Source organism: Astyanax mexicanus, chromosome 24, assembly GCF_023375975.1.
Source record: "Astyanax mexicanus isolate ESR-SI-001 chromosome 24, AstMex3_surface, whole genome shotgun sequence".
Classification (NCBI taxonomy): domain Eukaryota; kingdom Metazoa; phylum Chordata; class Actinopteri; order Characiformes; family Acestrorhamphidae; genus Astyanax; species Astyanax mexicanus.
In genome coordinates, this window is record NC_064431.1 from 20,187,529 (window position 1) to 20,208,453 (window position 20,925).

At 37.5% G+C, this 20,925-nt stretch overlaps 1 protein-coding gene across 8 annotated transcripts in view; it reads right to left on the minus strand.

The window, feature by feature from the left end:
- The window catches only part of ppfia4 (PTPRF interacting protein alpha 4), a 180,470-nt gene that overhangs the window by 95,175 nt on the left and 64,370 nt on the right, over positions 1-20,925 (minus strand). The gene's annotated exons all lie outside the window — the stretch shown is intronic.

Genomic DNA, 20,925 nt, shown 5'->3' on the forward strand with positions numbered 1-20,925 from the left:
TTGTTTAACACTTTTTTGTTCCATATTCCATGTGTTTTTCTTCATAGTTTGGGTGACTTTAGTATTAATTTATGATGTAAAAAAAAACAATAATGATAAATATAAGGCTTTGGGGCAGCAGTTGAATACACAAATCAAAAAGTCACATAAAATGTGCAATTATATACTGGGATTAGTGCTACACACTGATGTAAAAGAGAGAAAGTGAAAATAAGCTATATATGGGGTTACTTTGAGTTCTAGTGGTTGTGATAATATTGTAAAAGCATCGGACAGGGTTAAATGTCACACACTCTCACACACTCTGCTCCTCTGGATGAAGGAGCATTCACCACGCCTGTGTCCAAAACCGCTCTCAACCCACTCCATCATTCGCTATTAGACTGGGCCCCCTTGTGACTCTGCAGTGGAACTACTGGCTGAGCAGCTGAGCTATGAGCAGTTCAGCCCAAGCCTTCAGATCTAATACACCTCATAACAGAACCGCGACTAATGAGTGGTGCAAAATTATGATTATGATGCAGAGTGATTGATTATATGAAAAAAAAAAAAACAATAATACCATTTATTTTGGTGATTTAATAAGTGTAATAATAAAAGTAATGAGACAATAATAACAAGCTTAATGAACAATATGAAACCTTTGCTCTGTTCTTACAACATATGTATGTTTTATATGTATGTTTTATATATATAAAATAGAAAAGTTAGGTTGCATATTAATAGAATAATATGATATTGCAATATATATTTTTCTCAATATTTTTTTTTTTTAAATACAGGGATTTTCAAAAAATTTTACCAGATGTCAGGAACTCAACATGCAATAATATAATATAATAATAGTACTGCAATTTTACTTGTTTCCAATATTGGAATAAAGAAAGTAATACTGGCCAGAGCGTAATTTTGTATCAAGAAAACAGTTAATGTGATTTGATATTGAACAAGACAGTTTTGCACATGCATTTACAGGATGTGACCAATGATATGCACTGTACCAGTCAAGCATTTGGGCACAATTTAAATTCAGTGTTGTTGTTTTTTATTATTTAAAAAGTTTTTGCATTGTAGATTAATACTAAACTCACCTAAACATGCAGCTCTGGAACAAAATTAAGAGACCACTTCAATTTCTGAATCAGTTTCTCTTGATTTTGTTATTTATAGGTATATATTTAAGTAAAATGAACATTGTTGTTTTATTCTATAAACTACAGATTATACTCCTCCCAAATTAAAAAACAAAATATATTGTCATTTAGCTTTCAGAATGCAAAGAAAAGTTTTGAGAATTCAGAAATCAATATTTTTTTAAATCACAGTTTTCATGTTCTCATCTTGGCATGTTCTCCTCCACCAGTCTTACACACTGCTTTTGGATAACTTTATGCCAGTTCAGCTTTGTTTAATAGCTTGTAATCATCCATCTTCTTCTTGATTATATTCCAGAGGTTTTTAATTTGGTAAAATCAAAGAAACTCATACATTTTAAGTGTTTTTTTTTTTCAGAGCTGTATATAATTATTTGCTTAGATGACAGCTTTGAACATCTTGGGGCATTTGGTCAGCTTTTGAGGCTTTAAGTTAACAATGGTGCTGAACTTGTCAAGGGTTAAGAGTTTGTCAAGAGCCACAGGAGCCCACAGGGTTTCTTGGGCAGTTCTGGATCATTTGTCTCTTATTTGGTTTTGGGTCCCAAATATGGCCAAGGCCTGGTCTCAAACTGGCAACCTCCATAACATAAGCAACTCCACCTGCCAAAGAGCAGCTGACTCTACCAGTAAGCTACAGGAGCTCATAGGGTCTCTTGGGTGGTTTCTGGCCTTTCAGCCAGAACAATGTCAAAAAGAAGAAAACACCTCAAGTGTCTCGAAGACTGCAGAGGACCGGTTGCGAAGCGGCAAACTCCAAAACACAAGAGAGTCCACCTGCCATGCACAGGTTTTACAGCCTAAAAAGATGATAACACCTCGACGTCCGAATGGCCGCCAGAGGCCAAGTCTCAAACTGGTGACTGAGACACAAGAGTCCGCAGACACTCTTTGGCGGTTCTGCATCATTTGTATCTTGTTCGGTTTTTGGCCATGACAAAAGAACACTTAATGGGTCCAGAAGACCACCAAGACTCTGTATTGAAATGGATTCCTCAGAAACACAAGCCATTCCCCTTGTTACAGTAAGCCACAGGAGCCTAAAGGATTTCCTGGATATGTTTTAATCATTTGTATCTCGTTCGCTTTTTTGGGCTTCCAAGCAAAAAAAGAAGAAAACTACTCAATGTTCCCAAAGAACACCAAGGATCAGTCTTTTACTGGTGATCTCCAAAACACTAGTGACTTCAGCTGCTTTAGAGGCGGTGCACTTTACCATTGAACCACAGAATTCCAGGGGGCTTACTGGGCAGTTTTGCATCATTTGTATCTTTTTCTGTATCTTATCCCAAAGAGCAAATTTACAAGAGAGAACCAAACCCTTTTTTAAACTTTTAAGCAATGTCAATATTAAAAAAGAGTTTATTTCAGGTCATTTTGAAGAATTTTTTTTTGTCCGTTAATCAAGAAACAAAAAAATCAACAAAAATGGAGACTTGTTTTCCAGTGCACAGCGCCGCTATGTTTTATTAGTTTTTAGCATTCGCTGTTAGCCACGTTAGCATTGCTGGGTCGTTTAAGTGTGAGCTAACGTGAGCTGCATCTTGCCACACAGTGAGGATGCCTTAAGATAAATAATGTTACACACGGGCGAGCGAGTGGGCAAAACCCCTCCCCCCACACCACCCCCACCACACGCCGCAAAAGAAGTGACACATTTTCAAACCGAGCACATTCCCCACAGAGCGGCGAGGAGTCAGCAGATTCAGGCCTCAGATTTTCTCTCCATCTCTGTCTCTTTCTTTCTTTCTATCTCTCTCTCTCTCGTTCTCTCTCTTAGTGTCTCTGTCTCCTTTATTCTATCTCTCTCTCTCTCTCTGTCTTTTTTTCACCCGGCAGCTTTTCTCTCTCCCTGCCATTTCTCACAGAGCGTCTCTCCAGATAATCCGCCGCCACAGAAGGCACACACTTCAGCACTAACTGTTTGACCGGGGAGCCATTTTACAACTCGACATGGAGTCTCAAGAACACACACAAACACTCCTGCACTCGCGCACTCTCGCACTTACACTCTCGCACTGCCTTCATAAACAGAGAAATGCACTCAAAGCTCATAAATAGAAGTCTGATCTACAGTTGGACTGCCTACTGTTTATACTGATAGTGATGCTTACTGTACTGTATGTTGCTAGAGCAGTTAACATCTCCCTAACATCAGCTGGAATAGTTACAATCTACCTATCATCAACTGGATCAGTTAACATCTAACTAACTTCAGTAAGGTGTAGATAATTTCATCTAGCGTAGATAACAGGGCTCCAGACAAAAAAAAATGTTTAAGGAGCCAGTGGCTCCTAAAATAAATAATTTGGGCGCCAATATTTTTTTCCAAGTGCCATATAATAATGCCAATAAAGTCTTTACTGCAGAAGGTGTGCTTATGGTACACCCCAACTCCACACCAATTGCTTTCAGCTTAGGCTTGCTTTTGGTGCTAATTGGAAGGGATTTTTGAGTGTTCAGGATTGCCAGTTCCAGTCTTTGAGGCAAACAATGAAATGAGAGAATAAGTTTTCCTATCTCACTTCTAAAGAGTGCCCCTTGTTCTGTCGAGTTGTGCTACCTTGTCAAACCGTGCTACCCTAGTGTATATTTAACGATAAAAACTCAAAAGAAGCTCAATGTTAGAGCATGTTTGCAGTAGAAGTCCCCAGTAGATGTAGTGTTAGTATATTTTTATAACATAAATCACTGTATCATGGTAAATTTAAGGCAATGAGAGTTCGTTACAAACTGCTTTTGCTTTTTTGTATTTAAATTATAATTAATAAATTATTGTATTTATTATTATTATTATTATTAATTTGTATTTACACTTTTGTGCAAGGGCAGTGAGTCCAGGTTGTTTTATGCACAAAAATAGATTTGTTATAAAAAAAACACGAGAAATTATCAAAACGTGTAGGTTTGCACTTGCGCAGTGCCTTTAGGAAGCACGTATTGATGGGTAGCATAACTTGACAAAACACCGGTACACCGGTAGACCACCAGAAACGTCTTCAATAAGCGATTACGTAAAACTGCCGGACACATCAGTCCCACAGTCAGTGATTACAGAGATATACTTAGCTTTCTGGGCTTCTGTCACGATCTTTGACGAGCTTTGACGTTGTCTGCTATAACGTTACATCCTACAAACTCGGCACAAGCTGAGTCATTATCATACGTTTTCGACACATCCAGTCCATTTTTTTTCTTATTAACAAGACGGGGTAGTTGCTCACGTGCATGTAGGCTCTGTTAAATTTCATTTTTCAGTTTTATCACATGCGCGAGCTAAGGGAGGTTTTGTCGGAGCACACTAAAGTCGCGTGCATTTTTATGCTTTCGACTCTCTCCGTGTTTTTTCTTTTTTTTAAACGATGCGTTCCTGGTTAAAAATCCGTGTTTCCAGCGATATCTTTGCTTACTTTCGAACTGAATTCGCAGTACATTGTCTGCTTTATGTTGTCATACCTGAGCCACGCAAACTCCTGCAGCCAAGAAGTTTTGAAATGTCTGTGGTTGTACTTTTCTTGGATGTTCATCTTCGTCTGCATTTTCCAGTGCAAACTGCGCGCCAATGGATAAAAGCTCATCTTAGCTACGCTGCTGTGGTAGTTACGTTTTAGGTAAAGCAAGGCTTTTTTTTTTGAGGTAGGCAAAAACGTCCATATGATTGGGCGCCGTAGTATAGTTACGCCGATAAACACAACCAAAAAAAGCAAAAAATAAAATAAAATAAATAAACGCAAAAAACCCTACTTTGCCACCTGTCGCCACTGGCGACTTAATTAATTTTATAAATCGCAAAAAAATATTTTTGGTCGCATTTGCGACCATTTTAGTCGCAGTCTGGAGCCCTGGATAACATTGACTAGAGCAGTCTACATCCATCTAACATTTACTATAGTGAATGTAATCAGTAACAGCAGTTAACATCTAACATCAGCTAGAGCAGCTAACATCTAACATCATTTTGAGCAGTTAACATTTATTTAATGACAGCAAGAGCAGTTAAACATCTAACATAAGCTAGAACAGTTGATATCTAACATCGACTTGGGCAGTAAACATTCATCTAATGTGAGCAAATGTAGCTAATATCTAACATCGGTTAGAGCAGTAAATATCCATCTAATATCAGCTAGAGCAGTTAACATTTAACATTGTCTAGAGCAATTAATATTTATCTAATTTCAGCAAGAGCAGTTCATATCTAACATTGGCTTGAGCCGTTAACATTATCTAATATCAGCTTGAGCAGATAACATCTAACATAAGCTAAAGCAGATAATTCTAACATCAGCTAGAGTAGGTAACATCTAACTAACACTAGGTAAAGCAGTTAACATCTCTGTTACATCAGCTAGAGCAGTGAACCTCTATCGAACATCAGCTAGAGAAGTAGAGTAGTTAACATCTTGCCATCATCGTATAGCGTGGTTAACATCTAGCCTACATCATCTAGGGTAGTTAACATCTAGCCAACATCGTATAGAGTGGTTAACATACAACCAACATCGTATAGAGTAGTTAACATCTATCCAACAGTGTCTAGAGAAGTTAGCATCTAACCAATATCCTCTAGAGTAGTTAACATCTAGCTAACAACAGCAAGTTAATACAGCTTTGTACTCTTGTATAAGTGAACATTGCCAGTGTTTTTTTTAACTGGTAAAGATGATATTATATAAATACATTTTAAAGTCTGTTTCTTATGTAGTTCAGTGTTCTCCACCTTCAGGGCCGGAGCAGACTACCCCAGTCCACCAATTAACACCATAACACCCCTCCACCTGTTCACAGTCTTCATATCATCTGTGACAAATACGTGCTTCAGTACCCCCTGAAGATACTGGAGCTTTCCCATTCCCACAATGCCTTTTCCTTATGAAGCTAACTGTGCACACACACAAACATTCCTATACAGGTGGTTGTTACGACCATACCGTTTCTTAAATTTCATCACATAAGGTTTATTTGTGATTGCTGACAATATGCATCAGCTAGAGAAGTTAACATCTAGCTAACATCAGCTAGAGTAGTTAACCTCTAACCAACATCAGTGAGAGTAGTTAACATTTAACCAACATCAACTAGAGTAGTTAACATCTAGGTAACATCAGCTAGTGTAATTAACATCTAGTTAACATCATCTACAGTAGTCTAATCGAGATCAGATTGAGTAGTCAACATCTAACCAACATCAGCTAGTGTAATTAACATCTAGTTAACATCATCTACAGTAGGTAACATCATCTAGAGTAATTAACATCTAGTTAACATCATCTACAGTGGTCTAACCAACATCAGATAGAGTAGTCAACATCTAACCAACATCAGCTAGTGTAATTAACATCTAGTTAACATCATCTACAGTAGGTAACATCATCTAGAGTAATTAACATCTAGTTAGCATCATCTACAGTAGTCTAACCAACATCAGATAGAGTAGTTAACATCTAACCAACATCAGATAGAGTAGTTAACATCTAGCTAACATTAGCTAAAGTGATTAACATCTAGTTAACATAATCGACAGTAGTTAACCTCTTACCAACATAGTAGTTAACATGTAGGTAACATCATCTAGTTACCGTCTAACTAACATCAGCTAAAGAAGTTAACTTCCAACCAAAAACAGCAAAAGTAGTCAACATCTAGGTAACATCAGCTAGAGTAGTTAACATATAACTAACATCAGCAAGAGTAGTTAACATCTAGCTAACATCAGCTAGAGTAGTTAACTTCTAACCAACATCAGTGAGAGTAGTTAACATTTAACCAACATCAACTAGAGTAGTTAACATCCAGGTAACATCAGCTAGTGTAATTAACATCTAGTTAACATCATCTACAGTAGTCTAACCAACATTAGATAGAGTTGTTATCATCTAACCAACATCAGATAGAGTAGTCAACATCTAACCAACATCAGCTAGTGTAATTAACATCTGGTTAACATCATCTACAGTAGGTAACATCATTTAGAGTAATTAACATCTAGTTAGCATCATCTACAGTAGTCTAACCAACATCAGATAGAGTAGTTAACATCTAACCAACATCAGATAGAGTAGTTAACATCTAGCTAACATTAGCTAGAGTAATTAACATCTAGTTAACATCATCTACAGTAGGTAACATCATCTAGAGTAATTAACATCTAGTTAGCATCATCTACAGTAGTCTAACCAACATCAGATAGAGAAGTTCTAGCTAACATTAGCTAAAGTGATTAACATCTAGTTAACATAATCGACAGTAGTTAACCTCTTACCAACATCTTCTAGAGTAGTTAACATGTAGGTAACATCATCTAGTTACCGTCTAACTAACATCAGCTAAAGAAGTTAACTTCTAACCAAAAACAGCGAAAGTATTCAACATCTAGGTAACATCAGCTAGAGTAGTTAACATCTAACCAATATCAGCTAAAGTGGTCAACATCACACCAAAATCTAACCAACATCATATAGGGTAGTTTACATTTAACCAACATCAGCTACAGTAGTTAACATCTAACCAACATCAGCTAGAGTATTTAACATCCCACCAACATCAGCGACAGTAGTAAAGATCTGTTCATGAAGTCTCTTTTAAATAAAAAGGTTTGGCACACAGTGTTAGGTAAATCATCGATGGCCAAGATAAAGATATCCCAATATCAAAAAAATTCTCGATATATACTCGATATATAATCAAATAATCAAATACCAGGGGCCCTATTTTAGTGATCTACAGGCATCACAATTGTGCATCACGCAGCTGAATTAAGGGCGTGTCGGTGTGTTCTTGGTATTGTTAGGACGCAAAACAAATACGCCTTGCACGGCTTGAAACGTGCAAAAGGTATGCACTAATTTTAATTTTAATTAATCATGGGTGTGTGTTTGGGTGTAAAAGGAAATAAACCAATGACACAGTGTGTCACTTGTCATTCACTTTAAGAGCCAGGTGTGCTCTAACTTTGGCGCGTTAGTATCTTAACAGTGCAATGCTTTTGTGCATCTCAGAAGAGAAAAATGACGTTTGCGTTGTGTACGCTGTGAAGATGCACCAGTAGGTAATTTACGGAAACAGCAATGTTATTTTATTCTTTATTCTGTTTATTGTTGATGTAAAAGCTGCAATTGCAATGCTAGGTATAGACGGGTGACTGTTGTCAGGGTTTTAATCAGTCAGTGGTGCACCTGTATTTCCACCACCAAGATAGAAACACGCCAGATATTTACATAAACACACCCCACTTTCAGATCACCACAACCCATCAGCAGAGATATAATCCTAAACTCTGACACTATTTTAACTGTGCGTGTGCAAGGCCTGAAAATATACTGATGACAGGGAGTAAGGTAGCAACGGGCATCGATAGCGCCACCATGTGGAGTAATGAAGCAGTAACTATATCTCTATACTGATAATCTATCCCACTCCTATTAGCTACTGTGATATGTTTTGTCATAATGCCCGCCCTTCATAATAAACCCAGCTTTTATACAGTCAGTAATAACAGCCGAGACACTCAAAGCCAAACACAATCCTCCTGCCACTCGAGTGTCAGATAAAATTACCACAAAAATCTCATTTCTCTCTCTGTTTATCTCCCTTTGTGGCTCTTCCTTCACTACATTCTTTCCTATTGCCATGGCAATCTTCTTCTTCTGTCTTTTCTTCTGTTTCTCTCGCAAACAAACCGTCATTTATCTCAGGAAGAGTACAGTAGGGCTGCACAATATTGGAAACAAAACTGACATCGCAAAATTTTGTTGTTTTTCTTTAAACAGTACTAGTCTGAAGTTTGGACAAGCCTTAAATTCATTGGTTCAATTTAATTAATTAAAAAAAAATTCTTAATTGTAGATTAATACTAAACTCATCCAAACCATGACGAAAAATATATGGAATTATTTAAGAAACACAAAAGTGGTGAAATAAACCAGAATATGTTTTATATTTGACATTCAAGACAGCTTTGCACATTCTGGCTGGATTTAGCTTTTTTTTTGCTCTTCAGAGATAAGTTTTATCAGACTGTAGCTTGCTGCTAACCATGGCTAGCACTGCAGGAGCATCATTAGCATTACCCGCTAACAGCTAACTCTTCCAAAATTTAGCGGTGAGTATATTAGACTGTAGTCTGTGTGTTTACTGTGTTAAAACAAGCTATGTGCGACAAACCGCTAGCTAATATCGCCCTGGCTTACCAGAACACTCAAGGTTCCTCAGTTTAATGCTATCGGGCAGCATTAGCCGCTAACCCCTAGCGCTAATGGTTAGCTGCTAATGTTAATGCAGCCTTAGTGAAAATCTTGAAATCTAAGCTTACTGTAAATAAACGGAAGCGCTTTACTCACCCAAATAAACAGTTTTTCGGGAGAAAAAAAGAGGAGTAGGAAAGGAAGAGAAGGAGGAGCAGAAGAGGAGTAGAAACCTGAGATAGGACAAAGACCCCTACAATCCCAGAATTCACTTGGAATTATGAGCTTGACTTTTTAAATAAACTAAATACTGAGCTCTAAATATGACAAATCAAGGTGCGAGGAGTGATATTCTGAGATATATATATAAAAATTGTGTAGATTAGCATCCAGCACTTGTTTGACTTAAGAAAAAGTGTTTTTTTTTTAAGAATTAGAGTTTTGTTTAATTAGCTCAGCTTTACAGGTCTTGTTGTTGCTGAATTAGAAGGAAAACATGGCGACACCCCTGTTCCTTACTAGTGTCGCATAACGTGCCTTATAGTCCGGTGCACCTTAAAGTCTGTAAAATACAGTATACAAATCATATAAAAAGAGAATTTTATTTGAGAATTTTTCCTATGATAACAAGCAAGTTAGAATTATTGTGCATATGCTGAAACATTATATTGTGCAGTGCAGTACAATGTTCAGTAACGTCAACCTTTCTTCACCTCTGAAAAGACCTTAATCTCTCATCGATTCACTAATTGGTGGAATCTCCAGTCTGGACACATGATCATGAGGTTTGGACGCGAGCCATTCTCCAGTCCGCATGTCTCTGTCATGTGCTTCCTGGCAGGATCCTCATTAAGCAAGAGAAATTTTCATCATCCCCCACAACCGCTGCCATTACCCGCCCGCCCACTACTTCAAGACATCTGTCCCCCAGCCAGCAGTGCTTTTATTCCCTTCTGTTGTGTAGAAACCAAGTCAAAACGTCCAACATGTCGTCAAATCCAGAGACCAGTCATTAGGGATGTCCATCTTCTTTTTCTAGACCGAGTGTCTCAGACTACCTTCCTTGGGTTCAAAGTTTACAGCACAGCCTAAAGGACCAGAAGCAGAGTGTATTTTCTACTTTGATATAAGAAGCATAAATAATAATTAATTGCTAAAGAGTTAATGTATTTTATCCAAACCATTATATTTAAATTTTAATCAAATGACAGTCCCAAAGCTGTTTTACCCTTAAGATAGACCACAATGCTGCAAGAAAGTTAACAGCCAAAAATGACTCGGCCTGCCAAGATTTCGTTTCGTTTTGTAAGTCCCGGAATTAATTGATGAATTAATTAATAAACAATAATATTGTTATTTTAAGACAATTTTAAGCCATTGATATAAACATTATTTATATATACATTCTTTTGTTTCTAAATGAATAATGTATTAATTCATATATTTTTAATTGTGTATGCATAGAAATAGTACAACTTTGTAAAAACACTTACCTACCTGTAGAACATACAGCTCTGGAAAAAAATAAGAGACCACTTAAAAATGATGAGTTTCTTTGATTTTACCAAATTAAAAACCTCTGGAATATAATCAAGAGGAAGGTGGATGACCACAAGCCATCAAACCAAACTGAACTGCTTCAATTTTTGCACCAGGAGTGCCATAAAGTTATCCAAAAGCAGTGTGTAAGACTGGTGGAGAAGAACATGGCAAGATGCATGAAAACGGTAAACAGGGTTATTCCGCCAAATATTGATTTCAAAACTTTTAAAACTTTATGGATATGAACCTGTTTTCTTTGAATTATATGAGGTCTGAAAGCTCTGCATCTTTTTTGTTATTTCAGCCATTTTTCATTTTCTGCAAATAAATGCTCTAAATGAATTTTTTTTTTTGGAATTTGAGAGAAATGTTGTCTGTAGTTTAAAGAATAAAACAACAATATTCATTGTACGCAAATATATACCTATAAATATCAAAATCAAAGAAACTGATTCAGAAACTGAAGTGGTCTCTTAATTTTTTCCAGAGCTGTATATCATCACTTATTATGAACAAATAAATAAGTGCCTTAAACTTTTATTTGATTGGCAAATGTTTCACTTTATTTCAGAAATGTTGTATTTTCTCTGCAATAAGCAGGAGTTTAAACATCCACATTTAAAAGGATGACCCTATATTTGTTGACTGTTTGCAGTAGATGTGATTAACTGATCAGTATTAGGAGAGCTGAAAGCGCGCGTTGTGATTGGCTTAGATTATCAGTAGTCAATATCCTATTAAAATGCATCTGCTGTCCTATTTCTACAAATACTGCTCCTTCTCTCCATTCCTCTTGTTCCTCTCCTCTCCGCAACCTCTCCACCTTCTTCCGGGATCGTAGAGGAGGAGTAGGAAAGGCAACTGAGATAGGTCAAAGACCCCTACAAACCCAGTATTCACTTGGAATTATGTCACAACAGGGAAGAAAACTGAGCTGACTTCTTCTATATTCTTCTATACACTTCTTCGAGGAGTGAGGAGTGATATTCTGAGAAAAAAACACCCCTGCAACATTGATGAGCAGAGAAAGAGAGAAAAAGCGAGAGAGAGAGAGAGAGAGAGAGAGAGAGAAAGAGAGAAAGTGAAAGAGAAAGAGAGAGAGTGAGAGAGAGAGAGAGAGAGAGAGAAAGAGACTGAAAAGGAAATTTGCTCCCGAAGGAATCACGCCTCAAGTCACTGTGACCATGACCTACTGAGCACGACCAAAGTGTGTGTGTGTGGGTGTGTGCGTGTGTGTGTGAGAGTGTGTCAGTGCGACAGAGAGAGAGAAAGATCGAGCGAGATTAAAAAACAGAGAGCAAGGATAGAGACCAGTATAAGGACAAAGAGGTCAAGTTCCAAGACTCCCCCTACCATGGGGTAGACACACCCCCTTATGTCACACACAACAAGGATAAGCTGTTTTTTTTTTTTTTGCTGGACTGCCATTGGCTGCATAGAATCATCAATAGCATTCCAACAATGCTGTGGCATGAAATATATTTTAGATTTTATGTATCATACACAACAAAAACTCTTTTAAAGTGTTTATATAATTGTCACTTGGCTAGAATTAATTCAACAGAGTCAACAGTGTTAGAATTTTAACTTAATTTCAGTGTTGATCTATTAACTTTCATAGTGTTAAAAGATAAAACTTCAATCAGAGTTTTTATACTCCCTCAGTGTTGATTATATCTTCTCTAAAGTCTACAGACTGTAATTTTGACACTTCCTTTAGTGTTGATTCTCAACTACAAACACAGCCCCACTGCGCGCTTTTTTGTCAACACAAAAAAATCAGTTCTACCAGTAGTTAGTTAGGTTAACTAGCTAGTTAGTTAGCTAGGTTAGTTAACAGCTAACTAACCTAACCTAGATAGCCAGACAAAATACATTTAGAAAACATTTTAGTCCCACAGCTACATTTAATTTGTTAATAAATTAAGAACAATTACAAAAATAATGTGCTTTGATACAAAACTGCTAGTTAGTTAACATAAAAATCAGCTTCATGTGTAAAGCATTTAATATAATTTAAAATGGTGCCTGACAAAAAAGCTAAACTAACTAGCTAGCTAGTTAGGTAGCCAAATTACATTTAAGGTGGAATGGGAGATTTGAGAAACCAATTTTAGCCTCACAGCTACATATTATTTGCTATTACATTAAAAACAATTGTAAAAAATAGTGGTTTACCACAATACTAAGCTAGTTAGCTTAAAAAGCTAGCTTCATGTATTATAATTTAATGTACTTTACACTGGTGCCTGACAGAAAAGCTAAGCTAGTCAATGCTAGTCAGACAGACTACAGCTAGTATTTCAACAAAACAGGCTCTCATACAATATATGTACTATGTCTAGTTCTTGTCTAGGTACTGTACAATTGCTAAAATATATATTAACAACAAAATATTCTTTGAAATTAGTATTTAAATTTAATATATTACCTTATTGTGCTTCTTCTGTGTGGAGGAGTGTGGCAGGAACCTAAACTAATTAAACTCTGAGTGAGAGTTACTTATTTATAACACTAACCATCAACACCCCCTTCAGGCGAATTTTAACACTGCATGTGCAGAGAACGGGCAGAGCGACTATAATGAAATCAACTCTACACAATTCTGAATTAGGTAACTCTTGAAATTCAACACTGGTGTTTTTTAGGGCTGCAACTAATGATTATTTTGGTAGAAAACTAATCTTGCGATTATATTATTATATTAGTCGATTAGTCAACAATTATTTCTGCCATCACTAAAAACGATAGAAACAGCAGAACATGAGTTTCAAATGGCATTTAAATATCTGAATGTTGTTTAAACATGCAAATTACTGATATTTAGTGATTTAATATATATTTAATCTGTTCTGTTTGAGCACTTTTGGAGACATAAACTAAGTCTCCTATGGCACTTTTGTTCTCAGCACTTTGTGTAACGTGGAACTGTTACAAATTAACGATTAGTCGACAATGAAATCAGTAGTCGACAAATTTAAATAATCAACATTGTTAATTATATCGACTAATCCTTGCAGCCCTAGTGTTTTTGCTGTGACCTTGCCTGGAAAAGGACTCGAGTCTTTCTCTCAGAGCCTTAAGATACAGATTACGTATTTATTAGTAGTTGTGAGGAGCAACATGACTTGGTACTAATGCTGTGGAAGTGATGCCGGGTGAGGGCGGCATTTAGCACAACTGCAATGCTAACACAGTGACAGCAATGCTAATATCACAGTAGTAGTAATGCCGAATGAGGCCAGCAGCCAGTGCGGTAGTGATGCTAATGGTGAGGTAGCGATGTTGAAGCCACAGTAGTGATGCTTACAGCATCGTAGGTCTGTTGTGGTGCAGTGGTGATGCTAACAGCATGGCGGTTTTATTTTACGATTTAGGACAAAAGCATTGGAATCATTTTGGAATGGTGGCTAATTTGTTAGCATCACCTCCCTCCGCTGGGGTCTTTGAGGGGTCTCCTCCAGGGATTCCGGTTTCCTACCACAGTCCAAAAACATGGAGATCAGGTCAATTGGATACTCTAATTTGTCCTGGAAAATTGGATACTCTAAAGTGGTGTGTGTGTAAGTATTTACATGTGTGTATGACTGTGCCCAGATATGGATTGGCACTCTGTCCTGGGTCAGCTCCCCAGTGCCCGATGCAGTCCTCCAGGTGGACAGTGATTTCCAGTTGAGAGTATGCTGTGCGTGATTGGCTGTCGCTTCTAACCAGTGTGTGTGGATAAGTGCTGAGGGTAAAGGCTCTATATAAGTGTATATTCATTCATTTCATCTCATTCATTGCAACTTCTAAAGTCAAGGATATTAAAAGAGTTGATCCTGCTTTTATTGAAGTAGCTGTCTTTACTGTCCAGTGAGAGAAGGCCTTCTACTAGATTTAGGAGCATTGCTGTGAGGATTTGATTGATTGCATTCAGCTCTAAGTGCACTCAACTTCTCCTCATCCCCCCATCTAGAGAGTTCTTCCACTGTTCCACAGCTCAATGCTGGGGGGCTTTATACCCCTCCAGGTAGCCGACGCCAGGCATTAAAGCATGATTCTAATTAGTTGCTCAAAGAGTCCTATTCTATTGGCAGTACTTCTCTAGTCTTTCTACAGAGACTGAATGTGCCGTTTCTTAGATGAGATGTCCACAAACATTTGGACATATAGAGTATATAAAAGTGTGATTCATTATTTACTTAGATTAATTATTTAATATTTTTATGAACTGTTCAACAGCCATAAAAACATAAACACAGACTCATCAGACGGGTCACTGGTCTTGACCTTTGTGTCTTGTTTTTATATATATCGTACTTACAGACACAAATATACGTGTATGTGTGTGTATGTGAATGGCATCCACAGTGCTGAAACTCTACCCTGAGCAGAGGACAGAGGGATTAAAGGAAGAGAGAGAGAAAGAGAGAGAGAGAGAGAGAACAAGAGAAAACGAGAGAGAGAGAAAGTGAGTGTGTTTGGACAGTAGAGGATGGTGGCGCCAGGGTGAGGGGCAACCGACCACGGGCTTCGCTCTTCACCCTGTCATCCGTCCCCTCGCCCTCAGTCTGGAAACACTCCCCAACACTAAAAATACACCACTGACCTTCCCCTTTATCTCTCAGCTGGGGGTCCACACTCTATTCACTGTAGTACCGCTGCCATCTGCATGGGTGTGTGTGTGTGTGTGTGTGTGTGTGGTACCGCTGACATTATATGATATAACTACTGAGTTCTGACAAGTGCATTTAAGTAAAACTAACAGGGGTTTACCTTCAGCAGCCACTTGTGATTGCAATATACCATAGACACTGTAAGAGTTGGTCTATCATGATTAAGCCAGTTGCGATAATTATGTTACTGATTTATCGTGCAATAAACGACATGCCGTCAGTAACAACAACCCGCTGCATTTACTTGTGTGACTTAATGGAATGCAGCATGTAGCATAGTGAGTCTACAGTGAACTCGTGGAATAACATCGTAACATAACATTTTTGATAAATCACTGAACCGTATGTTTTCCACCCCATTCCGGTCCTTTGGCAAATTTCTGATCAGCCCCAATTTTCGATCATGTGATCGGATTGGGGACATCCCTAATAATTTTAATACACAGCTCTGGAAAAAATTAGGAGACCACATCAGATTCTGAATCAGTTTCTCTGATTTTGCTATTTATAGGTATATGTTTAAGTAAAATGAACATGTTTTATTCTATAAACTACAGACAACATTTCTCCCAAATTCCAATAAAAATATTGCCATTTAGAGCATTTATTTGCAGAAAAAGATGCAGAGCTTTCAGACCTCAAATAATGCAAAGAAAACAAGTTAATATTCATAAATAAATATTTGATGGAATAACCCTGGATTTTAACCACAGTTTTTATGCACCTTGGCATGTTCTCCTCCACCAGTCTTACACACTGCTTTTGGATAACTTAATGCCACTCCTGGTGCAAAAATTCAAGCAGTTCAGCTTGGTTTGATGGCTTGTGATCATCCATCTTCTTCTTGATTATATTCCAGAGGTTTTCAATTTGGTAAAATAAAAAAAAAAACTCAGACTTTTTTAAGTGGTCTCATTTTTTCCCCAGAGCTGTATATATATCCAAACAAAACTGAGAAAGGCCTAAGAGTGTGTTTACACTCTTAATTCATACCCAGATAATATCTGCAAACAAGTAGTTAATTCGTGCATGATCTGTTTTTACTGCAGTGGAGTAAAAGTGAATTCCACTCAACTGCAGGGGGAGCAACACTGCAACACTGTAACAACAGTATAATGCTTCTTGTAAAGAATTATGCTGCTGTAAATGTAATCTACACCTGCTTCAAAGAATACCATGACATTTGGAGGTACAAAAAAATATGTAAGAAAAAACAGGGAATTTGATAACTGTCTTTTTTATAAAGCGGAATATTGGTGAGTTTCTTGTACAGAAATCCAGCTACTTAATTCAGGATGAATTCTAGATCCAGAGTTTTTAATATAAGCAGAATAACAACACCATTACAGAACACCCATAGGCATCCAAACATAATATTTCTTTTTATGGTGGGATCAAAGCCATGAGGAATACACCGCATGTCTGGATGTGAGCTGTCTCAAAACACACACACACATTTCCTGTATGCTGAAGCATGCACCAATACTCACACACTCTGCCCACACACACTCCGCACACACTGCACGCGCTCCAGAGGACCTTACACAGCATGAGTCATGTGGCGGAGCTGTGCAGCAAATTGCATGACACCACAGAGGATTACACCACCGACACCACAGGGGGAACATCTACACACACTGCACCAGTCACTGTCACTGCAGCTTCCGAGCTGCATCCCAGTGTGAATAAGAACATTATAAGAACGTTTAGCAACATGTTGAAAAGGTTCCACTAAGGTCAACCTGTAACGCTATAGAAATAAACATAAAACATTCTAGGAACATTCTGAAAACGTGTGACATAATATTGGTTTGCATCACAAGCACAAACATTTCCAGCTAGACAAATACTACTAACATTACGGAAATGTTATTAGTAACATTCTCAAAACTACAAATTAAAACACTGACACAAGAAAGGGCGCCGAGTGGTTCAGCCGTCTAAATCGCTGCCACTATGATGGGGAGATCACCAGTTTGAATCCCGGTCATGCAGCTTGCCATCAGCTGCCGGAGCCACGAGAGAGCACAATTGGCCTTGCTCTCTCTGGGTGGGTAGATGGTGCTCTTTCCCCTCATCACTCCAAAAGGGTGATGACGATCAGCACAAGATGTCTGTGAGCTGATGTATCAGAACCAAGTCGCTGCGCTTTCCTCCGAGTGCAGCTACTCTGACTACTCAGCAATTCATTTCTCCATAAAACTTGACAGATTGAATGTTCTAAGAACGCTAACTGTAATGCTCAAAAGACGTCTACTAGCCAGAAAATGTTAGCTAGGATAACGCTGATGCTAAAACGATGATATTTTTTACGTTACAATTGGGTTAGAATTCAGATTGAATTCAGATTGAGTAGAAACTTTTAACTAGAACTCCTCAACAACCCTGAGTTCAGAATCCAAGATGGCTTCCCAACATGTGGCAGTAGTTACAGAAGGAGTATTACACAGTTTATTATTACTTTTATCTATTAGTGTCTCATCAAATCAGTTGTACACACAGTATTGTCCAACTTCAATCTGTGGAGATGTTTCTATGCTGTTTTGAAGTCATACAGTAATACTTACACTTAGCATGGTAGGCTATGTAAACTTTGGTTCCACGTACCAATATGTTAATTATTGCAATTGCGTGAACCAATCTGTAAACCCCATACCAATGACAAGTACATGTACCAGAAGTAACAGAACATATTTAATAAGAATGTTGTTTCAGTTACAGTCACTAAAAGTGTCTATAAGGATATTTTATGATTTTTTTATGGCTCCCACAAACACATTTGCCCTTTTTATATTTTAGGAGAGTGTTATTGGGACATCAATAAAGAATCTGATGTATGCTCTGATGTTTCTTATTCTGCTCTCATAGTGGAATAAATATAACTATAAACTCCAGTCTAACAGAGCACACACGCCACCATTCCATATCAGTGGATCAATAAGCTTTTCTTCCATACAGCTTTATTAAATTAAACCCTGTCATTTTTCATACCAAACAAAACAGAACCATTTCTCTTACTGATGGCCAAGCTATACAGATCCAGGTTATCAGACTGAATCATCTTTCCTTTTTATTTAGATAAAAAGACAATCTGATTGCCGAGTCAGAAGACACTGACCAGTTAAAATACTGTTAAAAAAAGCCTTTTCTGATAAAATGTTTGTGGACTTATATTGAATTCAGTGCATTTAGGTGCTCTAAGTTGAACCTATTGCTGATACAGATATGTACATATGTTTAAACAGCTGGTATCAGTTTACTTTGAGAGTCAAATCTAGCTGTTTCATAGATTGTCACCTTATTTAAGTAAACTTCAACAAAAAAAATGTATTCAGTACTACTGAAAGTCAAGTTAGATGTTATAGATTGTATATAAAATTACTCCTCAGTCCACAAACTTTACATACTACATTTATACTTAGTAAATGTTTTGTATCTCTCCGCTTGTCCAGAAATGCATGTGTAAAGTCTGTCCTTCATGAGTGTCTTAAAACAAGAATTGCTATTGCTGATTATAGAGGGAGCCCAGGAGCAAGAAAGGCCAATTCTCACAAAATGAAGCTTGAAACATTTGTCTTTTTTTGCATGTCTATCACTCTTAAATGTTTCAGATCATCAAACACATTTAAATATAAATCAAAGACAGCACAAGTAAAGACAAAATGATTTTTTAAATAAAGGTTTTTATTATTAAGGAAGAAAAAAAAACAAAATCTACATGGCCCTGTGTGAAAATCCGTTTGCACACTACACCTAATAGCTGGTTGGGCCACCATTAGCAACAACAACTGCAATCAAGCATTTGCAGTAACTTGCAACTTTCTTTTGCAGAACTGTGAAGGAATTTTGATCGATTCATCTTTACAGAATTGTAGTAATGCATGAACCACCTTCTTAAGGTCATGCCACAGCATCTCAATCGGATTCAGTATCGGATTTTCTTCAGCCATTCAGAGGTGGACTTGCTGGTGTGTTTTGGGTCATTGTCCTGCTGCAGAACCCAAGTTCGTTTCAGCTTGAGGTCACAAACAGATGTTCAGACATTCTCCTTCAGGATCTTTTGAAAGACAGCAGAATTCATGGTTTCATTTATCACAGCAAGTCTTCCAGGCCCTGAAGCAAAAAAAACAGCCCCAGACCATCACACTACCACCACCATGTTTTACTGTAGGTATGATGTTCTTTTTATGAAATGCAGTGTTACTTTTACATCAGATGTAATGGGATAAGTCACCTTCCAAAAAGTTCAACTTTTGTCTCAGCAGTCCACAGAGTTACATTATCATATCGTTGGCTACAATAATTAACATAAGATCGCATCGTAATTAGTCTGGTGATTTACACCATATCATTATACTTTTCTATACATATGTTTTCGTATTCTGTTCATTACTACAGTTCATGTTTAAGGGTAAGAGAGATCAGCGAATGCACAAAGCTAATATAGCCATTTTTCCATTTTTTTTTCGACCCACAATCACGCTTCCATACTGTAAGCGCTTTGATTTAGCACCACCCGGACTGTCCGGCCTTTACGCAGCGGCGGGGGTCCGGGCATCAGAGGAGGAGCGGAGAAAGCATGTATCATTAATAAAGCATGGCTGCTCGCACAACACTGTAGCAGCACTGCTCAGATCCTCCTCCACCACCCGGAGAAAATGCATGACTTCATAGCCGTATTTAAAGTGCCTGACGATGCTGTGCGTGCGTGTGTAAAAGTGTGTGTCAGGAGAATAGGAAGAATTGTGGGGCTGTAGGACACAGAGAGGGAGGTGCACAATTACAGAGAGAGACAGAGAGCATATGGCCATTTTAATACAAAATAAATAAATAAAAATCAAGGACAGTTTGGATTTGAACTCTACAGGACTTTTACTGTACAATACTGTAAATTATTTTTTGTGATTTTTGGAATTAGCTCTGGAAAAAAAATAAGAGACCACTTAAAAATGATGAGTTTCTTTGATTTTACCGAATTGAAAACCTCTGGAATATAATCAAGAGGAAGACAGACGATCACAAGCCATCAAACCAAGCTGAACTGCTTGAATTTTTGCACCAGGAGTGGCGTAAAGTTATCCAAAAGCAGTGTGTAAGACTGGTGGAGGAGAACATGCCAAGATGCATGAAAACTGTGATTAAAAACCAGGGTTATTCCACCAAATATTTATTTCTGAAAGAATATGAACTTGTTTTCTTTGCTTTATTTGAGGTCTGAAAGCTCTGCATCTTTTTTGTTATTTCAGGCATTTCTCATTTTCTGCAAATAAATGCTCTAAAAGACAATATTTTTATTTTGAATTTGGGAGAAATGTTGTCCGTAGATTATAGAACAAAACAACAATGTCCATTTTACTCAAACTGATGTGGTCTTAATTTTTATTTTAT